This window comes from Ranitomeya variabilis, chromosome 6, assembly GCF_051348905.1.
Source record: "Ranitomeya variabilis isolate aRanVar5 chromosome 6, aRanVar5.hap1, whole genome shotgun sequence".
NCBI lineage: Eukaryota > Metazoa > Chordata > Amphibia > Anura > Dendrobatidae > Ranitomeya > Ranitomeya variabilis.
The window spans coordinates 94,394,957-94,420,905 of record NC_135237.1 but is presented as its reverse complement, the minus strand read 5'-3'; the positions used below and the strand labels follow the sequence as shown (position 1 = coordinate 94,420,905).

Sequence of the window (25,949 nt, the reverse complement as noted above, 5' to 3'; positions counted from 1 at the left end):
TTCAGGATCCTCAATCCGGAATACGGTTAACAGGGCTGTCTGAGACCGGCCGGTCCGATGGCACCTCCAGAGTTCCCTTTGCAGGTGGAAATCTGTGCCTACCTTCTAGCGCTTGTGTGTTGTAGTCCTTCCCTGCTTAGCACCACGGGATAGTCCTCACAACTGTTGTGTCTGTTTCTGAAGTTCCCTCACAACTGATTCTGATGTTCTTCTCCGTCCCCCAGATGATATGGCTAGGACACACCCGTATGACGGGTAGGCCTGGAGGTCTTCCGGGTCCCTAGAGTCGCCCCTCTCCAACTGTTGCCCCCTATGTCTGCTTAGGTGATTTGGGTGAGACAGCCCACCTATAACTGACTGTCCTGCTGTAGGTTTGAAGTAAGGCCTGGAGCTCAATACTTCCTCGGCGTTTCCGGCCACCGGCTACGCGCCTCAATAGGATGTTGCCTCGGTCTTACAGCACAACTCCTACTGGCGTTATCTCCTTGTTGCGTTGATCTCGTTTCTCACTCTTCACAATAAACCTCGCTTCTTGTCCTTTCTTGGGGTACCGCCGCAATGAAGTGCAGGCGCGGTCCCGTAACGTTCTTTCTGTTCGCTAGGCCTCTGTCAGGATCCCACCCCTGACTGGGACCCCCCCTGAATCTTCCCCTGCAACACCCTCTGCCACAGGATGTTGCCTGGTTCCAACCCAGTCAGCTTTCTCTCTAACTTCCTATCTAACCCCCAGTTTTACCAGATTGTGAGGAGTGGCCTAATACATAGCACCCTTAGCTCCCCCTGGAGGCCAGACTGTGAAGTGTATTGGTGTCTGTGATACCTGGTCAGGTGAACTCCTTCAGTGCCATCAGATGTACCGACACCCCCCTTAGCGGCGGAGCATCAGTACTGCAACGACCAGGACTCTGGGGCGCTGCATATGATGGCATGCTTAAATGAGGAGGGAAAAATGCAGGAAGTGAGGGAAAGGTTGAATATTTTTGTTAGGTGAGAGGTGACAGCCGGGGAAAGGGACTGGAGGAGATGTGACAGAATAGGGTCACTGGTGCAAGTGGTCGGGCGAGAAGATGCAAGGAGCCTGCTTACTTCTTCTTCTGTAACTGGTTCAAAGTCAGAGAGTGAACTAGATACAGTGGGGGAGGGAGGACAGTGCATGGCATGAAGAGATTGGGAGATGATTTCCTGTCGAATGTGGTCAATTTTTTCTTTGAAGTAATTGGCCAGATCGTCAGCGCGGAGATCTGTGGTTGGGGCCTGCTCTCTTGGGTTGAGTTGGGACTGGAAAGTGTCGAAGAGACATTTAGGGTTATTGGACAGTGAGGTGATGAGGGTGTTGAAATAGGTTTGTTTGGGAGGTGAAGGGCAGAGTTATATGTTTTTAGCATGAACTTATAATGGATGAAATCTTCGGGTAGATTAGATTTTCTCCACAGACGTTTGGCGCACCTGGAGCACCGCTGCAGGAAACGTGTTTGCAGCGTGTGCCACGGTTGTCGCCATCTGTGTCGAGTTGTTCTATGTATAGGAGGTGCAGCTTCATCCAGGGCACTTTGCAGGGTTTCATTGTAATGCTTCAGAGCAGAATCAGGACATGAGATGGAGAGGATTGGGGCCAATGAGGACTGCAAGTTCTTCATAAGTTTCTGGGTGTTAATGGCCTGTATGTTTCTATAAGTGTGGAAAGTGGGGGTGACCTGAGCGGGATGGCAGTTCTTGATAGAGAATGAAAGAAGGTTGTGGTCAGAGAGCGGGAGAGGGGAGTTTGTGAAATCATCCAGTGAGCAAAGCCAGGAGAAGACCAAGTCAAGGGAGTTTCCATCTTCATGCGTTGGAGAGTTAGTAAGCTGCGAGAGGCTGAAAGAGGAGGTTAGAGATAAAAGATGAGAAGCAGATGGGGAGAGGGGAGAAGCAATGGGGATGTTGAAATCACCCATGATAAGGGTGGGGGTGTCACAGGAGAGAAAGTGTGGAAGCCAGGTGGCAAAATGATCCAGGAATTGATGAGAGGGGCCAGGAGGACGATACACCACTGCCACTCGCATGGAGAAGGGGACGTAGAGTCTGACAGCATGGACCTCAAAGGAAGGGAATACAAGTGAGGGTACTTGGGGGATAACTTGGAAGGTACATTTGGGTGAAAGGAGCAGACCAATGCCTCCACCTGCTCTGTTGTCTGATCTTGGGGTATGAGAAAAGTGTAGTCCACCATATGAGAGAGCAGCAGCAGCGGTGGTGTCTGACTGCTGGATCCAGGTTTCAGTAAGAGCCAGGAGATTAAGAGAGTTAGAAAGGAAAAAGTCATGAATGAAGGAGAGTTTATTACACACAGAGCAAGAATTCCAAAGGGCACAATTGAAAGAGACAGAAGGCATGCATGGAATATTATTAAGGTTAGAGGGGTTTCTGGGTGTAGCAATTGGGAGGTTTGACTGGCTATAACATGGGGGGCCGGGGTTTGGAGAGATGTCTCCAGCGACTAGGAGAAGGAGGATAGAAAGAGTGAGCAGATGGTTAAGTGATTTGTGAGAACTTCTCTTGTGTTGGATGGTGGGACTGAATGGATCTGCGCTGTTAAGCAATGTGAACAGAGCATGAGTGCTATAGATAGGAGAGGCAAGGACAGAGGGGCCGATATGGATGGAGTGTAAAGAGTTTATGCAAAGGCGGTGACTGTGAGTGAATGCAGCAGCCAGGATATAGATTATACAAATACATATGGTGAGTATTTGTTCTGTTCCAAATGAATAGGGAATAGGTTTAGATTGCTTTACCTGTCTCCTGCCCTGTCTAACTGCCATGTTATAACTGCCGAATACTTAGAAAAAAATACTTTGAATAAAAGTACACGAATAATAGTGCACGAATACACCCCAGCATAAGACCAAGACTCCATTGCTGCAAGGCAACAGTGCTAACCACTGATCATATCGGAAACATAGATGATAGATACATACAAGCTGAAGAGTGAAGCGGCACACTGTGGGCTTGTTTCATCAAAGCTTTCATGCCAGAATTCTGGAGTAAAAGTTTTGAAAAATTGCGAAATTTAGGCACAAAATGGAGTTGCACCAAAAGTTTGCATCTTTTGGCGTTTCTCAAAGTTCCAACAAAATTTGCAGAGCTGGGGTGCGGCGGTGGCAGGACGTCACAGCTCATCACATTTATGATGAGCTGTGTGTTCCCTAAGCCAAAAATCTCACTCCAGTACCTGGAATGGTGCATGGAGATGTGCACCAGGCGTCAGACACTACAGATTCATGAATCAGGAGCATCTGACTCCAGCACACCCTCTTAATACCAATAATCAATACCAGCATGAAGTACGACAGTCTTGATTAATTGAGCTTGTATGCACAAAGATGTATGAAGAAATTTAATATGTGAAATTTAAACAGCATTACTACCATACAGAACATACTTATAAAATGACAGCACTTAGCACATAAATAGGCCAATTTGTGTGTGCCCACCAGCCACAACAAGGCAACCTTTCTTTTTATGGGATCTTAACCATTTCTATCAGGCATGCCTCTCCCAGACCAAAAGCATTTAAATGGCAAGTAGGATCAAATGCTAATTAAAAACATCCTTAGACTCATGGGAGGAGTGCTCAGCCAACTAGGGAGGGAGTCAGTACCATCAATAGTATATTAGAAAGAAAAAAATGTAATCTGCACCTTCTAACAGTATGAAGCAAGTGTGAACAGGTGCAAGCTGCTGTTACTGCTTAATATAGAAATCATGGAGTACAGGAGCACCTTGTGTGCACTAATTCTGCAAATATTTATTACATGAAACTTAAATTGCATTAGTGCTACATAGAATTTATTTATAAAGACAAAACGTCCAATTTGTGTGTGCTCACCAGTCACAACAATTTGTATCTTTTTTAATGTGATCTGAACTATTTTTGATAGATAGATAGATAGATAGATAGATAGATAGATAGATAGATAGATAGATAATTGAAAAGAGTTATGGAAAGATTGATGGAAAGATAGATATAAAAGATGAGAGGTGGCCAAGGAGCACCATTTTACTCGTACAGTGTAGGAATAGTGTGAAAATAGGAGGTCAGAGCACATAACTCGCTCCACATAGGGATAAAAAAAAAAGTGAACTCTGATTAGGGTGTACTAATACAGTGCTGAAGCAGATTGTAAACTGGAGTGCTAGTCCCAGTCTGTGAATACTAATCCAAAGATTCAAGAGCTAGTTAGGGAACTGCTGTAGCTGTATAGTTACTCAGTGTGACTGTGAAGTGAATGATATGTGATAAATCGCAGTAACAGCACCTAAAATACAGCCTTTATTTTATTCCTCACAGTCTGCAAACAAGGAGGGCAGTATTAAACCCCTCAGTGCTAATTTCGCTTATAAAACAAATTCCTGAATCCAAGGCTTATGTGTCATAGAAACTGTGCTTCCAACAAAACAGGCTCAAAATGGGTTCAGTAACCTCCTAGAAGATCTCAGGTTGCTACACAGATATTTTCTGGGCAAATCGAGACTTTTAAGCGATTTGCGATTAGCAGCAAATTTATTAAACACAAATTGAATTCTTGGTGAAAATTTGAATTTAAATTTCAAACAATCTTATATGCTGAGAAAGTTTCTAGCCTGATATTGGGCACATTCAAAGATTTGATGTGCTGTCTGATGGTTCCACCAATAAATAATAAGGGTTAATGTTGGTTTTACTGGATACAACATTTATGCAAACATGTCACATACGTGTTACCACTCAGCTAGTCCCTACAGACCCGAAAATCCTCCTCAGATCTCTTTACATTGGCCTGATGTGATAAGCACAGAGTGGTGCATGAATCGCAAGCTGATACTTGTTGCTTGACCACCTGAAGGGATTATTATCAGTAGTGATGATTCTGAACGAACGTGCTCGGGCAACTTGTTATGTTATTGTTCCACTGCTTAGAGGTTGTATAGAGCTGAACTGTGCTCCTGTGTATACGGTAATCTCTTGGCATATTTTATAGACGTGTACATGTGTACTTTTTGTCTTCTTGCTATTTTAATAAATCATCATCGTGTTTCAGGTTAATTAGCTACATACAAAATATTTCAGATACTATTTGGTCTGATATTTCATTCACAATCATATCAGGACTGATATTAATTAGATGTGTGTCCTGCTGCTCTACTAGATGTGATATCATATTTAATATTGTTGACTGAAACTAATTTTTCATTTACCGTACATGTTGAATGTTCCTATATCATGGTATACTGTACATTTATTAAACACTAGCTGTACTACCCGGCTTCGCCCGGGGTAATAACTGCTGTTAGCAAAATAGAATGTGTTAACAAAAATTTATTCTGCACAAAAAAACCACAAAACAAATAGACAGAAATGTAATTATTAAAAGGCAAAAACTAAGCTAATAGAAGCATTTTACAACATATATTTCAACACCAGAGATATTCCACACAGATTTAACTAAATTGGCCAAGTAATGTGAAGTAATCTTCTACTACTTATTCGAGAGACTTTTGATAAACGACATTCTTAGTTTTTCCTTCAGGTGCAAAGACAAACAGATTTTTGGCTGTTCCAACTCTTGAACAGGCCACATAAAGTTGACCATGAAAAAAGCATGGAGATTGTAAATCTAAGCTAGCTGAAGAGCCCGGCGTTGCCTGGGCATAGTAAATATCTTTGGTTAGTTATAGCACCTCACTTCTCTTATTTTCCCATCACGCCTCTCATTTTCCCCATCACATCTTTCATTTTCCCCCTCACATCTCTCATTTTCTCCCTCACACCTCTCATTTTCCCCCTCACTCCTCTTATTTTCCCCCTCCTATCATTCCCCCCTAACACTTGTCATTTCGACCTCACATCTGTCATTTTCCGATCACTCCACTATTTTCCCTCACTCCTCTCATTTTGCACTCACACCTTTTCATTTTCACCTCACACCTCTCATTTTCACCTCAGTATATACATGTTTGTCATCTCCCTTATATATAGTATACACCTGTATGTCATCTCCTGTATATAGTATATACCTGTATGTCATCTCCCCTGTATATAGTATATACCTGCTGTGTGTCATCTCCCCTGTATATAGTATATACCTGTATGTCATCTCCTCCTATATATAGTATATACCAGTATGTAATCTCCTCCTGTATATAGTATATACCTGTGTGTCATCTCACCTATATATAGTATATATCTGTGTGTCATCTCCTCCTGAAAATAGTATATACCTGTATTTCATCTCCTCCTATACATAGCATATACCTGTATGTCATCTCCTCCTCTATATACTATATACCTGTAGGTAATCTGCTCCTGTATATAGTATATACCTGTGTGTCATCTCCTTCTGTATATAGCATATACCTGTATGTCATCTCCTGCTGTATGTAGTATGTACCTGTATGTCATCTCCTCTATATAGTATATACCTGTGTGTCATCTCTCCTGTATATAGTATATATCTGTGTGTCATCTCCTCCTGCATATAGTATATACCTGTGTGTCATCTCCCCTGTAAATAGTATATACCTGTGTGTCATCTCCTCCTGTATATAGTATATATCTGTATGTCATCTCCTCCTGTATTAGACCTCGTTCACACGTTATTTGGTCAGTATTTTTACCTCAGTATTTGTAAGCTAAATTGGCAGCCTGATAAATCCCCAGCCAACAGTAAGCCCACCCCCTGGCAGTATATATTAGCTCACACATACACATAATAGACTGGTCATGTGACTGACAGCTGCCGGATTCCTATATGGTACATTTGTTGCTCTTGTAGTTTGTCAGCTTATTAATCAGATTTTTATTTTTGAAGGATAATACCAGACTTGTGTGTGTTTTAGGGCGAGTTTCGTGTGTCAAGTTGTGTGTGTTGAGTTGCGTGTGGCGACATGCATGTAGCGACTTTTGTGAGATGAGTTTTGTGTGGCGACATGCGTGTAGCAATTTTTTGTGTGTCGAGTTGCATGTGACAGGTTAGTGTAGCAAGTTGTGTGCAGCAAGTTTTGCGCATGGCGAGTTTTGCACGTGGCGAGTTTTATGTGTGGTGCCTTTTGAGTATGTGCAAGTTTTGTGTGAGGCAACTTTTGCATGTGTTGCAACTTTTGTGCATGTGGCAATTTTTCCGCGTGTGCAAGTTTTGCGTGTGGCGAGTTTTCCATGAGGTGAGTTTTGCACGTGTGGCGAGTTTTGCATGTGACTTTTGTGTTTCAACTTTTATGTGGCGAGGTTGGTGTATGTGTGGTGAAATGTGCGCTGAGGGTGGTATATGTGTTCGAGCACGTGGTAGTGTGTGGCGCATTTTGTGTGTGTGTTCATATCCCCGTGGTGGTGTGGTGATTATCCCATGTCGGGGCCCCACCTTAGCAACTGTACAGTATATACTCTTTGGCGCCATCGCTCTCATTCTTTAAGTCCTCATTGTTCACATCTGGCAGCTGTTAATTTGCCTCCAACACTTTTCCTTTCATTTTTTCCCCATTATGTAGATAGGGGCAAAATTGTTTGGTGAATTGGAAAGCGCGGGGTTAAAATTTCACCTCACAACATAGCCTATGACCCTCTCGGGGTCCAGACGTGTGACTGTGCAAAATTTTGTGGCTGTAGCTGCGACGGTTCAGATGCCAATCCCGGACATACATACATACATACATAGACACATTCAGCTTTATATATTAGATTATACAGTAAATCAAATCATGACATTGTTCTAAACCAATCTGCCAATGCTGCCTCATGCTGATAATCAATAAAACTATATCCTATGAGGTTATTCAATCTCCCATATTGAATGCTCATGTTGATTGTTGACATAAGTTAGAGTGGGGTGACAAATTATTATTAATCACCAATTTGCTTATAACTAGAATAATAATAATAAAAAATTATAATAATAGTGAAATCTTTTTAATATATAGCATTTTGCTCCAGAATGTTTCACCACATATGCAAATTCTTAAAATTAAATAAGCAAATGAAGCATGTAGATGAAATTAAGTAAAATATTAGACCATATTCACAATGAATATTCACAATAACAAGATACTGTATGATGTACTGTACTGTATCACAGAGACTCGTAATAGAAAAATTTGGTGCCTTTGCTGACTCTTGTCTAACTTTTTGACAAAAACTGATGTACGCTTATTTTGTTTGATAACATTTTGGCAGAATTTTAGGACACATTGTCTAAGGGGTATGGTTTCTCCTTATGGAGAGTGACATACCATCTCTGGCTTGTCAAGGTAAGGAGGCTTATTTGCCGTACAATGCTCCTCTGGGAAATTAAATATGTAAATTGCCTCTTCTGAGAAAAAAGAGGACTTAACTCTATAGTGCCACCTGTTGGAAGTAGCGATCCTACAAGTCACAATCAACCGTCTAACGAGTCGTGCAATATGACTTAGATACTGATTTGGCTTTTATCCTAAGTCATATTGCACGACTCGTTAGAGGGTTGATTGTGACTTGTAGGATCGCTACTTCCAACAGGTGGCACTATAGAGTTAAGTCCTCTTTTTCTCAGAAGAGGCAATTTGCATATTAGGACACATTGTCACATTTTAAGCAGCACACCTTCCACTATACTATTCCCGCTTTCTACTAAGTCACACCTACTCATTGATTAAGATGCAAAGATTTGTAAAGGGGGCATCCATGACAGTGCCTGGGGAGCCAAAACGTGGTGTTTGATGTGTCTTTTGGTTGTTCTCCTTGTGTCTGTCTTGTGTGTGAAGTGGAAGGGTGATTTGTTGAAAGCCACATAGTCCACATGTATATACAATCTAATCTGTTAGCCAATCAGAGGAGAGGCGTTAGGAGGGTGATAAATGGGAGCAAGGATGGCAGAGCCGCAGACCCCCTGCTGAATATGGCCCTGCGCAGAGCGCCTATCTTATAGTAAATTATAATGGCCTGAGATTGGTTCCTGCCCGACCTTTACGGGTCTAAAACACGGGTGTTTTCACATTGCGTTCTGTTATGCATCATTTTCGGGAGTGTTCACCTATAGGAGGTGGACGCTAAGGCGTAGTAGTCTACGTCAGATTGTCTGCCTCCAGTAGGCGTGCAGTCCTGAAAAAAGTGCATGGTAGGCTCACGTTAGCTCTGCCAGGCCCATTGTGGCATTCATCCGAATCCCATTTTGCTGGAGATTTTGGACATATGCCCCAACGGGGACATAGTATGCAAGGTGAAGGCACCCGGATGTAGTCCAGTTTTTTGGTGCTCATTAATCAACATTTCTGTTAGCTATTTTAAAGTAAATTTCTCCCAGTGTTCCCAAGTAACAAATTTTTGGTCTGAATGACTGGGTCCGCTGCAATCATTTTACATTAAAAAGATATGATCTGATCTTCCTATCTATGGAGATGTTGTTCTCGGCTAACTCTAGCAATACCAAAGAAAATGAATGGAGCACAGGTGTGTATGCTCAATCTTCATTACTTTGCTTTAATTATTGTATTATTTTAAACGTTGTTACTTATGACTTGTGTATGAACTGTTAAACAGTAAAGTGCTGCGGAATATGTTGGCGCTATATAAATAAAGATTATTATTATTATTCATTCAGATGGGGCTCTGTAGATCCTTAATCTCGGGATCAGTGGGAACAGTTGGTACAACTTAGTACAAGCGCTGCGGAATATGTTGGCGCTATATAAATAAAATTATTATTATAACAGTTTTAGCCAATCACGCCAGCATTATATGTAGAAACATACATATGTTATTACATATAATGCCATCCCATAGAATAAAATTCAATGTGATCCATACATTTATGGAAAGTCATCCTTTTGGAATATATCAATATAAGAGCAATCTGTGAGAAATAGAGGAAATGGGAGTTACAGGTTCAGTGTGGCTCAGATGTAAAATGTAAGATTTATTTGACATTTATTAAAATAAATAAAAACCATACATTAAAAGGTAATACGTTTCAATATCAACATTATGTCTCCTTCATGCCAATCAGACTCAATGGAGCAGGTATAAATAAGTGCAAAGGACAGGAAATGAGGTAGGTAGTGACATCAAGGGTTAAAAGGTCAATTCATGCATGTGAGGATAACAGATGAAAATCGTACAATTCACAATTATAACAATGTACACAGGTCACTTGTCATAATTGTTGAGAAAATAAATTATATAATTAATAAAAAAACGTAATAAACATAAACAGTAAAAAATAAGACACATTTCTGTCCCTGCAAAGGAATTCTTGAGCTGTGTGCCCAGTTAGTCAGAGACGTGTCCACGCGACGCTGGGCTCATTGATGGGCTTCATCTCACCCATTCGTCTATTGTGTGCTGTGCCAGTGTGAACAGACACGAGTACATGGCTCTGGGTGCAATGATGCCGTGCATGGAATAATCTCTTGGCGGTAACTTCCACGCATGGTCTGCGAGGCAGAAACATGAACTGAACGCTTATATAAGTGGATGAGATTATAAGTAAATCCCTAAAGTGGTCATAAATAGTTATTTTCATAAATATAAGGAAAATGTGTCAAAATATTCTCTTAGCATTTTGACAATCACCCCTCATATTTTTTCCAAGGGCTTCCTGTTTTCAGGTTTGTTTGGTTTAGAAAACCTGTTTATAAATATGCTATTAAAATATTATGCAGCCATTGTTTTATTCAAGGGCCGGACCCCTCTCTCGGGGAAAACCTGTTCCTTGTCGTTCTTCTGACCACCATTTTTTAATCATTTTATGATTTTTGTGTTTTTAATGTTAAACGGAGCACTAAAATGTTACAATTTGAACTAAAAGTTGCCAAATCAGCAAATTGTAGAATCCCTTATTTTGGCAGCATGAATACCAAACGTTACAAAGTGGCAGGATGTATGGGAACTGAGATGGCCAACAACTCTTAGAACAATTTGATAACCGTAACATCAGAAAATGGCACAAATTTTGCCACAACTCTATACTAACTGAAAGCAGATTTTATTTTCTGAGTTGCACTATGCACTACATTTATTAAGAGGGATGCATCTTTTTATAAATATGTTGTAATTGACACCAGTGATTTTTTTTAGACTGGAGTCTGAAACAGCAGCCTAAATAAATCTGCTCCTCAGAGTTAATGGAATAGAACCTCCTCTGCATAACTTCCATAAATTACATGGAGTCCTTCAGCTACAAGTGCCCATCTCATCTGTGCAGTGTATGTGCAGTTTCCCTTCAAATCTATAGACATCTGCTAAGTCAGTAACCCCTTCATGACTGTGCTATTTTTTATTTTCAGTTTGAGGGGTTTTTTTTCTCTCTCCTTCTTTCAAGAGCTATAACTTTTTTTTTATTTTTCCATTCACATAGCCATATAAGTGCTTTTTCTTTGTGGGACAAGTTGTATGTTTGAATGACACCATTCACTTTATCATGTGATGAACTGGAAAACCGTAAAAAAATTCCAAGTGCATTGAAATTGGAAAAAAAAAGTGCAATTCCACATTTTTTTTTTTTTTTGGGGGGGGAAGGGTTTTTTTTTAATCATGTTCACTGTAAGGTAAAACTGACGAGGCAATATGATTCTCCAAGTCAGTGTTAAATGCTGCTGTCAGAAATTGCCAAACATTTAAAATAACAGCCACAGGCTCTGCTCCACCCGCGGCTTTTAGAAGCTGACGATGCCTGATTAAAGGATCAACCCTCCTAAGCCATCTATATAGACATGATATCTGCAATCCGATGTCTTGTTCCATAGAAATCCACCTTTTTCTTATATGTAAATGAGTCATTCCAGTCTATGGGCCTGACACTGATATCCCTGAGAATCTGACTCCAGAGATTATTTTAAATGAAAGGAGGAGTTACCAGTGTGAGGCATGAACTAACACAGAATAGTAGAACTATAATTTGTCTTCTTGCAAACACTTTTTTTGCAGATCTTTGAGCTCTGCTGTAACAATTTTGCATTCCTGTGTGCCTGTGAGATAGAAGCTGAGAGGAACTTGCAGAGGTGTCAGGTATAATCACACACAGCTCTGCAGTGAGATCAGGGGACCAGAGCGTGGACATTACACACCAGATGGGTTATATAATAAAAAAAAAGACCTACACACCAGACGGGTAACACTGGGAACCATTACACATCACACTGGTAACACCTCGTTCATGAAAAATAGGCTCTGGAGGCAGATGCTCATGCTGATCATAGACTTGAACAGCTCATTTACATATAAGAAAAATGTGGATTTCTCTGGAATAAAACATCAGATCACAGATATCAAGGTATCATGTATGCCCGTAGAATGTAAGTCCGCAAGGACAGGGTCGTGTCCCCTCTGTACCAGTCTGTCACTGTAAACTTGTTTACTGTAAACGATATCTATAACTCTGTATGTAATCCCTTTCTCATGTACAGCACCATGGAATTAAAGGTGCTATATAAATAAATAATAATAATAATAATAATAATAATTCAGCCTCCTGTGATCTGTGTGCCATATAATTGGCCTAAGAGGCACAATCCTACTGACGGAATCCCTTTAAATCAACCATCATCTGCTGGGTAAGATGTGGGCTCGGCGTGCACTGCATCAGAGTCAGGACCTGATGTAACTGTATGTCATGTCTGGAAGGGGTTATCGAGGTTGTTCACTTTAGGGATATTCTATTGAAATTCATGTACGATACTTGAAAATTTTGCACCATTTTCCTTCTATAGCCTCAGTGTGGCACTGCGTATTGCTGGCTGCAGAATGAGATAACTGAGAATCCACCAGTCAGCCTGTTCTTTTATCTGTCTTTTTTTCTGAGCTCAGTTTCCTTTGCAGTTGACCTTCGTTAAACATTTTACACCTTTGGCTTTTACAAGCTTTCTGTTTCCCTGCACATTCAACTTTATTGTGGTCTATGGTTATAAATGAGCTGAGAAACTCATTCTGCAGCTAAGAGTGCAACACTGAGGCTATAGGAGGCAAACAATGAAACATTTCTAATGGAACCCAATAGAAAATATTATTATTAGCCCCAATTACATACTTTTGAGTAAAAAAAAAATCGTCCAACTCCTTTAAGACATCCATTTTGTGTCATATTGTAGACACCATCATTTCAGAATGTAATGAAATAATAAGTAATTTGTTGTACATATGTTCCACTGAATTGAGTCAGGCTTTATAACATTTTTGTCCTGTGGTTTAACCTTTTGTATGAGTGTATAATTTAATAGAGTCACTCTATAACCCTTCGTCTAAACATATTTAACCTATGTCCCCTCTCCTTGAAGCGCGAGCCCCCAGTGGTGCGCGCACAGCCGCGGTCCATAGATAGTAATCCCGTAGTTAATGCATTGCGTGTACGTTTATTTGTTAGTGTCTGTATGGAAGGTTCCAAAAATAACAGAATGTCAGCCCAGTAGGGAACGGCTGCGCGCCTTCTGTCTCTGGGTGCGAGTCTCTTAAGTCTTATTAAATTTGGACAGGTTGAGATTGTCGCGTTGTACTTCTGTCTTGATCAGTTGATACAGGGCTGCTTTGAGATCAGTCACAACCGTATCCAATTTTCTCCAAGATGCAGGTTCATTGCTGGGTCAGTACACTTTTTATTGCGGAGAGAATGAGAGGGCATGCTGGCAGACCACAGGTAATAGGCAGCATTATGTATCCAGGTGAGCAGGCTTTCAGACCTAAGTAATTAGGGGCTATGGCTCCTTTGATAATTCGGCCAATAAAGGTGTTTAATGATAGTATGAACGGTTAGATGTGGTGATTAATTAGCCTGGGCATCTTGGTCTGGCTAGCAGAACATACTGGAAATCAGCTGGTAGGCATGCTGTCTTGTAAAGGGCTTTCTGCTGTGACACTGGTTATATATCATTGCAGCTGTGCCCTTTGATTACTGGGAGGGCTTGCAGAGTGATTAATAGCCAGGATCAATGTTTCTGCCCAGCACATGACATTTGGTCACAGAGCAACCATATACTTATTCCCCTTTGGCACAACGCTTAGGAGAAATGAAGGATGATACCTGCCAATTTATAGCTGAGGAGCCTCCAGTTTATAAAATGAGTCAACTTTGACTGTACAAAATTATTCCCAATTGAAATAATTAGTGTACCATTAAACACAATTAGAGGTAAGACTGCAGGCGCATGCTTGCTGAACCCCAGCCAGTTGACAGATGGTTAAATTGTCCGATTTGGCCGCATTTAATAAAAGGCATACATTTGATTTAAAAAAAAAAAATGGATTTAAAAGTAAACTTATTACCGCACTCCATAATTAACAACGTATACCGTACACAATCATAGAGGAGCCGGGCGATGCATTGGCAGAACGGTCAGGGCCACATGTGTCAATGTGATCATTTACTACAATGCAGTAGACAAGCAATATCCTGCAGTAATTACCGTAAGATATCACAAGAGAGGCGTTCGTTAGTAAAAATAAATAAATAAACAATGTATCTCATTGCTAATAGTCCTTTTAGGACAAATATTTAGGGACCCATTCATACTTCATAAAAGAGTATTCAGCCCAGGCAAGTAAATCAATATGCAAATTAGTAAATTAATTAGTGAGTATGAAGCAATCAGAATACCAGGGCTATTGGTAATTATTTGTAAAGGGGTTGTCCAGGCATAGGTATTTGATTACCTATCTACTAGATAGGCAATTAATAACTGATCAGTGGGGGTCAGACACCTGGTGCCCCCAGCGATCATCTGTTTTTTGCTCCAGCGACGGCTGGCAGTAAGCACTCAGAGTGCAGCTCCTGAGCTCAGCTTCATCAATGTGTAGTAGCCACTGCCAGTTACTGTAGAACAACTCCTGCTCTTTAGAGAAGAGGTTGTACTGCAGTAACTGGCAGTGGCCGTTCCACTATGATCAGAGCCGCACTTAGCAGCGCCACTCAAGTGTTTACCCCTGGCCACCACTGGAGCAAAGGACAGCTGATTGGTCATCAATAGAAGACCAACTAGGAGAAACGACTGCCTGAGGTGACTGGTGCAAAAAAGCTACCTAGGACAGACTCGGCACAAAACACTCCCTCTGACAGATTCCAGAAGAACCCCGACCTTCACCGTATAACCACTGTACAGGGATCTGGTCTTACAATTGGATCCAGTGGGTTGTTTCCATGGAAGGGCTGAGGACTGGAAGAGGGAAAAAGGGGCAGAAAGGGTCATCAACCAGGGTCAAAGCCAAGACGTCACATTAGGGATAAAATCATAATAAAGCTAGGGGGTAGTCAAAGTTTAAGACTAGGAACTGGAATCAGAACAACAAACAGGAGTACAGCACAACAATTTCCATAGTTATATAGGTTGAAAAAAGACCTAGGTCCATCAAGTTCAACCTTTCTCCACCAATTTTTTTTTTGTCACTAAATAAACTATAAGTAACCCTCTATGTTATGTGTATTGAGGAAATCACCCAGCCCTTTTTAAAAAGCTGTTATAGTGTCTGCCATTACTACCTCTTGTGGTCGGGCATTCCACAGTCTGACTGCTCTAACTGTAAAGAACCCATTCCTATTTAGCTGCTGGAATCACCTTTCTCCCACCCATAATGAGTGCCCCCTAGTCAACAGTATGGTCCTTGGAAGGAACAAGTCATGTGCCAGTGTTTTGTACTGACCACTCATATATTGCAATGATATTGACTGGCAGTGGAGTTAGAGCTTCAGGGGTTTAAATAGCTGACTTCCCTGCCAGGGCTCTCAGGAAGGAGTGATCAAAACCTAGACCAAAATTAACCCTCTTATATAAAGAAACACCAAAAGTACTAGGGATAAAATAGGACTGGTGCTGTCATGTGTCACAAGCAATAGAGGCGCGCTGCCGCCCAGCCGCCAAAGTGGAAACAGAAGAGTGAAGACCCATGAATCAGCACAGATGCTACAATAGGTCATCAAATACCTATTCCCGTGCAAACCCGTAAAGTTATTGGGAATTTTGTGAATAGTTTTTTACCTTGAAACCTTTCAGTTATAATGCTATTAGCGTTTAGAGACAGACCGGGAACTGAATATTTCCTGAACCGTGCAGCCTGAAAATTATATAATTTGTATTCGTAATGAAATCAGAATTAGCCCTCATGCACACTGGCATTTTATGGTTTCATGTAACCTCCGAATTGTACAGAGCTGCTATTCGTTGCCCACAGTATTAGAGATACGAAAGGTTTTTTTTTGTTTAATTCTGTTGCTTTTACATGAGCACATCCCCAATATATTGATGCTGCAATTTGCATGAGTCTTTCACACCTCATAGTAAGCTACATGACCCCTACCCGTTCTCTGATTCGGGATGGTGGAGCTATTAATGCTGGACAATCCCACACTAATGAAATTGCGGAGGAGGCATGGTTTAGGTGTGCCACAGTGTACCCTGTACATTTGCAATGGTCATGTGTACAAGAAAAGAAGGGGCACCGATTGCACATACAGATCAAGGTCTTGCTGATTTAACTACTTTTGGTGGACATATTCATGCCGTGTAACTGTCCTTCCACTTTTTTTGAGTCAACGGTATATTCTGACAGCACTATAGGAGCTGGAACTATCTTATTCCCAGCATGCATTACTTCTGCAATTCTCCAATAATTTGCTTTCTCAAAACTGTAAGTCTGTTAACTGCTTTTGGGCTCATTTCCACTTGCGAGAAACACGTCCGTGTCTCGCATGTGGAAACCAAGCTGTGGCGCCGGCACTTTGGAGCGGAGCGTGCAGCTTCATGTGTTCCTATGTGGCCGTACGCTCCGCTCTGGAGTGCCGGCGCCACAGCTTGGTTTCCACATGCGAGACACGCAAGTGGAAATGAGCCCTTATACCTATATAGAGGTAGACAAAAAGGAGGGCAGGAACAGAGAGAAAAAGACCTGTTTCTGTGTTCTGTAATCTGTCTCAGCTTCTCTGCTGGGAAAGATAAATTACTTAACAGCAGGCAATGAAGGGTAAGTTGGACAGAAGTATTGACCAATATTTTGGACAGATATTTTGGGAGGGAGTAAGGAAATAAAATGTATAAAGTGATTGGCATATTGCATATTTATCACATGATTTGTTAAACGAGAGCAAGTTGTATTGGAGCACAGTCACATTTTAAGGTCTCTCTTAGGCCAATTTTCTGCCTATTTTTTGCCCTTTGTAGCTCCTCAAAATACTTTGCTTTGTTCTAGCAATAATTAACCCCTTAACAACCAGGGGTATTTCAGTTTTTGAATTTCTGTTTTTTGCTCCCCTTCCTCCCAGAGCCATAACTTTTTTAGTTTTCATTCAATATGGCCATGTGAGGGCTTGTTTATTGCGGGACAAGTTGTGCTTTTGAATGACACATTGGTTTTAACATATCACGTACTGGAAAATGGGAAAAAAATCCGGGGGCAGTGAAATAAAAAAAAAAGTGCAATTCCACAGTTGTTGTTTTTTTTACCATGTTCATTAAATGCTGACCTGCCAATATGATTCTCCAGGTCATTGCGAGTTCACAGACAGCAAGCATGTATAGTTTCTTTTTTTTTAAGTGGTGAAAAAAAATCCAAAATTTGTTAAAATAAAATGACGCCTCTTTCCAATACCTGCAGCGTCTCCATTTTTCGTGATCTCGGGTTGGATGAGAGCTTATTGTTTTGTGTGCTGAGCTGACCTTTTTATTGATACCATTTTGGCGCAGATACGATCTTTTGATCTCCCATTATTGCATTTTATTGCGATGTAGTGGCAACCAAAAAAACGTAATTTTGGCTTTTAATTATTTCTCATTGCGCCGTTTGGCGATCGGGTTAATTCTTATTTTATATTGATGGATTGGGTGATTCTGAATGCAGCGATATCAAATATGTGTATATTTGTTTTTTTATTGTTTTATATAGAATGGGGCGAAAGGGGGGTGATTTGAACTTTTATATTTTTAAAATTTTTTAAATATTTTAAAAACCTTTTTTACTTTTTGCATGCTTCAATAGTCGTCGTGGGAGACTAGAAGCTACAATACTATGATTGCCTCTGCTACACACAGGCGATGATCAGATCGCCTGTGTGTAGCAGAAATGCTCAATTGTTATGAGAGCCGACCACTGAGCAGTGCTCATAGCAATCCAGCTATGACAACCATAGAGGTCTGCTGGAGACCTCTGGTTGTCGTGCCGACCCATCAGAGTCCTGCGATCATGTGACGGAGTCACCGATGGGCAGGATTAGCGAAACGCTTCCTGTAGCGCGAGTTAAATGCCGCTTTCAGAGATTGACAACAGCATTTAACTAGTTACCAGCCACAGGTGGATCGTGATTCGGGCACATGTCAGCTGTATAGATCAGCTGTCATGTGCCCGGTAAGGTGCGGGCTCAGTGCCGGTGTCTGCACCAAACAGGGAGAGTCTGACACGGGCATACTATTGTGCCACGTGTTGGAAAGGGTTAAAATATTTTATTTTCTCAACTGTGTCAGATCGATTGCCCTAATAAAATGACGGTATAATCACAGGGTTCTGCATGTGAGTATGTGCATGTGGATTTTTATGTTGTCTCATGCAAGCAAATCCAGTCTATAGAAACCCCCCTTTGTGAATGGTAGTGTAAATGACTTGGACCATGTTTGTGTTGAATATACAGCTATTTGTCAAAAATTGTACCACTACCATTTAATGAATACTACATATCCCCTGTAGCTTTCACTGCAAGGTAAATGGTGGTCTAACCACAATTTTTTCCCTTCAAAACATAGGTTTTTGTGAAAATCTGTTATAGAAAGGTAATATTGTCATTTATATTACTTTTATATTAAAGGGTATATCTGGGACTTTACAAAAAAAACAAAAAATGTATCTAAGCACTAACAAGCAGGTAATCGCAACCTACCTGCCTGATGTGCACAGCGCCGTTCTTCCCCGGCACAGCGCAGACACAGACGATCCTGCAGGATTCAGCTGCCTCTGCTGATGCGATGAGGTGGGACTTCTGAGGTCATTCTGATTGACAGCCGGCTCCCCCAGTTAGGCAGCAGAAATCCAGCTGCCAATCAGAATGATGTTGGAAGTCCCACCCCATCGACAGAGTAGACGGGAAAAGAAGCCTCCGCTCTGTGGATGTGACGTCAGCAGTGGCTTCTGAATCCTCGGCTGGAGCGGTCACAGACGCTGTGCACAACAGGCAGGTAAGTTGCGATTACCTGGCTGTTAGTGCTCAGATACATTTTTTGTTTTTGTAAAGTCCCAGATATCCCCTTTAAATATAGTTAAGAAATTCCTTTTACTTTGGTATCTGTCAATTTAAAAATGTTAGATCAATTCATCTGGTATTGCAATCAATAATTGAGACCGATTCAACCGAAGGTATCAGTGCGGTTTATTCTCTGCATGTTCTCTGCGTGTCGACATATTTTTCTTCATCAAGAGAACTACAGAAATCTCTGTGGGTGTCCTTAAGAAGAAGTAAGAATACTTAGAAGCACATAGAGAATAAACTGCACTGATACTACATTGTATTGCCATTCTGCAGAGGGGCGGAAGCTAGGATCTTACTTGAAAGCTTTTACAGTGTTGCATCTCACACAACCCCATCAGGTGAGCGTTACCATCTTTTGCCTAAGGCCACGGTCACACGTTCAGTATTTGGTGAGTTTTTTTACCTCAATATGTGTAAGCCAAATCCAGGAGTGGAACAATGTGAGGAAAAGTATAATAGAAACACGTCACCACTTCTGTATTTCTCACCCACTCCTGGTTTTGTCTTACACATACTGAGGTAAAATACTGAAGGTGGGAACGTGGCCTGTACTCTGGATAACACCATATGGCGCATTTATTGTTCCCCCAGCCATTTTCTAATAAGAAAATGTAAAATAAACTAGGCTCTCACAAAATTCAGGAGACTGAGCAGAAATTATTAATAAGAAAACTTGTGTTAGTGTTTTCTCTCGTTATCCCTTCCTGGAGGTTTCTTCTTACCACTATTGAAGTGACCAGGACACGCGCCTTCCTAGGCGAGATATCTCATATTCTCTGGAGAATAGATTGAGCAGGGTCAATAAAAATAACTGACGTGGACGCAACACAAATGGCGTCTGCTCCTCCGGTCTTTACGCCACCTCATTCCTAATGCTCTTTGCTCTAGACATCGGCAGAAGAATGTGACTTTCAACCTGTCAGCTTACACTAACTGCAAAAATATAAACCTACATGATGAATGTTGAGTTTTTATCATACACGGCCATGGAACTGGTGGTAAGTTACATCCTGAAACTATGTTTATTTCCTCCACTTTTGAAGCTCACTTGGGATAACATAAACAGTAGGATATAATGATAACTGTGGAAGAGGAGTCACTCCTCAGAGGTCAGGAAGAGCAGTCATGATGCAATTTCCTTTGATCTATAAAACATTCTGTTGGGCTTAAGCGGCCATAAAGAATTCCATTTTTTTTATTTTTCATTTTTATATTTTTATGTTAAATGTTAAGACTGTTCAATTAATAATATGGTTTTATACTGATGTTCTGTTTAATAATTAACATTGTTGTTGACACTGTTCACTTAATGATATTTACTGCTTTATAGAAATGAGTAGATCAGGCAAAATTCGACTTCCCCTGTTTGCATGGATTTTCCAGGAAAATTTTAGTTGCAGAGGAGTTATTCTGCGCAAATTTAATGTCTCTTATTATGTTCTAGGGTTTCTTAAGAGCCCTGAGTATAATCACCGTAATATGTAAAAAATAAAATAAATCCTTATACTCACCGCACTGATCACCTCTCTGATCAGTGGCTAAATTACAAAATTTGATCAATGCGGATTTTTGCTAAATTTTAATAGAATTCAATTCCATTTGAATTTACCTTCTCATAATTATGCATGCTATATATTATGTCATTCTTAAACAACACCACTACTTTACAGCCTTCCTCCAACTGTGATACACAGACGTATGCACAAACTACATCCATCAGTATATAGATCTCTTATACAGGTCCTTCTCAAAAAATTAGCATATAGTGTTAAATTTCATTATTTACCATAATGTAATGATTACAATTAAACTTTCATATATTATAGATTCATTATCCACCAACTGAAATTTGTCAGGTCTTTTATTGTTTTAATACTGATGATTTTAGCATACAACTCCTGATAACCCAAAAAACCTGTCTCAATAAATTAGCATATTTCACCCGTCCAATCAAATAAAAGTGTTTTTTAATAACAAACAAAAAAACCATCAAATAATAATGTTCAATTATGCACTCAATACTTGGTCGGGAATCCTTTGGCAGAAATGACTGCTTCAATGCGGCGTGGCATGGAGGCAATCAGCCTGTGACACTGCTGAGATGTTATGGAGGCCCAGGATGCTTCAATAGCGGCCTTAAGCTCATCCAGAGTGTTGGGTCTTGCGTCTCTCAACTTTCTCTTCACAATATCCCACAGATTCTCTATGGGGTTCAGGTCAGGAGAGTTGGCAGGCCAATTGAGCACAGTAATACCATGGTCAGTAAACCATTTACCAGTGGTTTTGGCACTGTGAGCAGGTGCCAGGTCGTACTGAAAAATGAAATCTTCATCTCCATAAAGCATTTCAGCCGATGGAAGCATGAAGTGCTCCAAAATCTCCTGATAGCTAGCTGCATTGACCCTGCCCTTGATGAAACACAGTGGACCAACACCAGCAGCTGACATGGCACCCCACACCATCACTGACTGTGGGTACTTGACACTGGACTTCAGGCATTTTGGCATTTCCTTCTCCCCAGTCTTCCTCCAGACTCTGGCACCTTGATTTCCGAATGACATGCAAAATTTGCTTTCATCAGAAAAAAGTACTTGAGACCACTTAGCAACAGTCCAGTGCTGCTTCTCTGTAGCCCAGGTCAGGCGTTTCTGCCGCTGTTTATGGTTCAAAAGTGGCTTTACCTGGGGAATGCGGCACCTGTAGCCCATTTCCTGCACACGCCTGTGCACGGTGGCTCTGGATGTTTCCACACCAGACTCAGTCCACTGCTTCCTCAGGTTCCCCAAGGTCTGGAATCGGTCCTTCTCCACAATCTTCCTCAGGGTCCGGTCACCTCTTCTCGTTGTACAGCGTTTTCTGCCACATTGTTTCCTTCCAACAGACTTACCATTGAGGTGCCTTGATACAGCACTCTGGGAACAGCCTATTTGTTGAGAAATTTCTTTCTGGGTCTTACCCTCTTGCTTGAGGGTGTCAATGATGGCCTTCTTGACATCTGTCAGGTCGCTAGTCTTACCCATGATGGGGGTTTTGAGTAATGAACCAGGCAGGGAGTTTTTAAAAGCCTCAGGTATCTTTTGCATGTGTTTAGAGTTAATTAGTTGATTCAGAAGATTAGGGTAATAGGTCGTTTAGAGAACCTTTTCTTGATATGCTAATTTATTGAGACAGGTTTTTGGGTTATCAGGAGTTGTATGCCAAAATCATCAGTATTAAAACAATAAAAGACCTGACAAATTTCAGTTGGTGGATAATGAATCTATAATATATGAAAGTTTAATTGTAATCATTACATTATGGTAAATAATGAAATTTAACACTATATGCTAATTTTTTGAGAAGGACCTGTATCTGATAAACATGCAGTATTTACTATGAGAATCCATGTCAGAATGGCTATATAATTCTTAATGAAAGTTGATGCCATCTCCAACCGTAAAATGACTGATGAAACACTGAGGGTAACAATGGAACACTGATGAAACACTGGCCCAGCACACTGATGGAAATTCATCTATGTGTTTTACATATTGGAAAACAATGTATGTACAAATGGGGCCTTTATAATTTCTGATGCAGATTTCTGATGCAGAGTTCTTTAAAAATCTACATCAGATATATCAGGCAAATCCAACATATCGGCAGGTTTTCCCTTTGTAATCTAAGAGAAACATAATGTAAGGGCAGAGAACCTGATTACAGCGATGTGTCACTTACTGGGCTGTGTTTTGCTGTTTCAGTACAATCAGTATTTTATCAGCAGTAGATTATCACTAGAGGACAACTGGCCTCCTGCCCCATAGTTAGCACTGATTAGCGGCTCTCTGTCACTATACAACGTACATAGAAAGCTGTGGTGTGGGCAGGTTATACACAACTCAACAACTAAGCTCTGCTAGATCTGCAGCACACCACTGGTTGGGGGCCCCTGGAGGAGCGGGGGCCCTAGGCAGCTGCCTAGTCTGCCTGCCACTAATGCCGGCCATGTGTATCTGTACTCAGTAAACTAAGTGATACATCGCTGGATTCAAGGTCTCTGTCTCTATCTCATGCTGCTGTCAGATGACATAGCAAAAAATCATGCTGACAGATTCCCTTTAAACGATGATATAACTTTAATATATATTTTGCACATCCTTGAATAATCTGGTCGTATAAAGAAAGCGGAGGAGACACAGGCTTATTTGCTTACCTGACACTTTGTAACCATTAAACCCATCTATTGTATTAACTACAATATGAGCTCACTTAATAAGATTTTGAGGAACATATTCTAAAAATTGTATGCTTGTATGAAATATTATAAGTGCATCTGACTGTGCCCCTTTCTGTTATATATGATGTTACCGTTCTCCCTCTGCATAAAAAAACAGAAAAACAAAAGCATTCTTCACACCTTCCTTCGATCCCACGACGTCCTGCGTCTTATTCTGTAGGTAGGCAGCAGACATCAGTGTGCCTGCTATGGTGTCTCATGATGTCACTGCCATGTGACATGTGACACCAATGCCCACTCTGATTGGCAGTCAGCGTGTATTGCAATACATTTCCCCTGAATGTGCATCCTTGGACGCACATCCAGCTGAAGTAGGCGCTAGCAATGGTCGACTCCCCTCCAGCACAAGCTCAGACATGGTCGCACCCTCTGTGACCACCACGATTGTTACGCCCCCGTCTTTTTCTTTTTGATTCCTTTGGACACAGATATTTTCCTTAATTATAATGTCTGTTAACATTAATTGGAAATTTTTAAAAATGGTAGCCTGAACTTATAGATATTTGTAGAGAATAATTAAGTACATCTCAGACTAGGACTAAGTACATTTCCGATTCTGAAATACACCTTAACTTTTCCTCTTAAAGGCTATTGATGGCTATAAAAGTTTTTAATTCCAGGCTCCTATGAGACCTTATACACTTGGCTGTGTTGTGAACCCATCCTGTATGGGTCGACATAACAACGACGAAACCTTGCTTTGGGGCGATATTGTACCTCCCTCTGATGTTATATAGAAGCATACAGAGGTGTTTATCTAATACTTTCCATATGAGTCCATGATAAAGAAAAAACTACGTGGCTAATTTTCCAAAGGTTTTCTATAAGGCCGGTGTCACACTTGCAACTGCAATGTGAGAAACTTGCACGAGTCTCTCGCCTCAATACTCGGCACTGCCACCTAGTCCTAGGGATACAAAATCAATTTTAACCCCTTATGTACTTTTGCAGCACCCCAGGTGGCCGGTTGCTGCAGTGATTTTGCTTTTCCTTTGGAGATGGTAATGTCATGCTCAGAGGCAATGGAGTTCTCTTCACCGGGTAAGGCACCCACACACAACATATTCTGAATCCTGGCCAGGAGGGGGAGCTCAGCACCCGGATTCAGGGGAGCTTCCCTATGCTTTATGTATCCTGACCTGGAGGAGGAGCTAGTTAGTTGGTCCTGGGAAACCAAGCAGAACAGACATCTAGGAGAGACATTGAGCAGACAGAGAGGACTGGCAGCCACGAGGGAGCTGCAGCCTCTGGAAGGAGGAAGACCTGAAGGGTTGGATGTGAAGTAGCCGGAAGGGAAGGAGCACAGGAGAGGAACAGAGCTCAGAGGGGAACTGCGGCAGGGCACCCTCAGAGCTGAAGCGCAGTAGCCCGGGAACCGGGAGCCCGAGGCTTTTGTGGGACTCTAGGACACAGAGCAGTACCGGAGGGCACGACACTACACGTTAACTGCCCGCAACACGCCTGAGACGCAGCAGCAACTAAGGAGCCCGGGGCATGATAGAGTCCCTGTAAAAAGGCTCAAGCTGCCCATCATGCAGGTACCTGTCCCAGGACAGGGGGAAACTGGAGGACCCTGTAGGAAGCTTCAGGCAGCAGGGACCTCACCTTTAACGGCGCTAGTTGGAAAGGCTCACGGACCTCTACTGGAGAAGGGAACCCTCTATTGCCTCTGAGCCGGCCGGACCACCGTCATCTGTGCCTGGTACCCAGGACTGTGGCCAGCAAACTGCAGTAAACCAGGTAAAGAATTACAACTTGTCTCCTCCATTTATTCATCGGCACATATCATCTTATCCACACATCATAGGACCCCTGGGGACCCCGCTTCACCTGTGGGAAGTGTAACAGGCGTACTGCTTCACCATCCCCCAGGGGACCCCTTTAACACAGCGTTGGTCCCACTACTGACTGGACACTACAGGTGGCGTCACGGCAGACTTTAAACATTTACCCCTTTAACGTTGAGGCCCAGCGCCACGGACCGGGTCGCAGCCACTGTGACATCCCCCTTGTGACCGGACCCGGTACCGAGTACCCCACTGCCCTGGGGGCGACTCACTTTCACATCATATATCGGGTCCCCTTCTTTGATGCAAACTCAGAAACTGAGCTTATATCTTTCTTGGCAGATAATGTCTGTGCCATCATCTGCCTCTAAAAGGAGCAAGTGGAGCCAAACTCTGCCAGCTGCTGTTAACCAGTTATGAGCAGATGTCAATTTATGACCTGAAACATTTACAGCTTATGGATCAGGCACAGGTTTGCTGGCGGTCCCCACACATGTCATGACTAGTCTTATGAAGACCAGCCTGTGGCTGGCATTCATAGAAGACCAGGATTTTCACTATATACTATAAGTAAATAATATAAGGTATCAAATGATTGCAGGTTCAAGTCCCCTAAAGTGACTATAAAATAAATTAAAAAGTAAAAACTAAAACTTTAAAATTGAGATAAACCCTTTTCATCGATAAAAATAA

The 25,949-nt window shown here is 41.6% G+C and overlaps 1 protein-coding gene across 1 annotated transcript in view; it reads left to right on the top strand.

Moving 5' to 3' along the window:
* The window catches only part of SKAP2 (src kinase associated phosphoprotein 2), a 339,596-nt gene that overhangs the window by 144,048 nt on the left and 169,599 nt on the right, over positions 1–25,949 (top strand). The window lies entirely within an intron of this gene.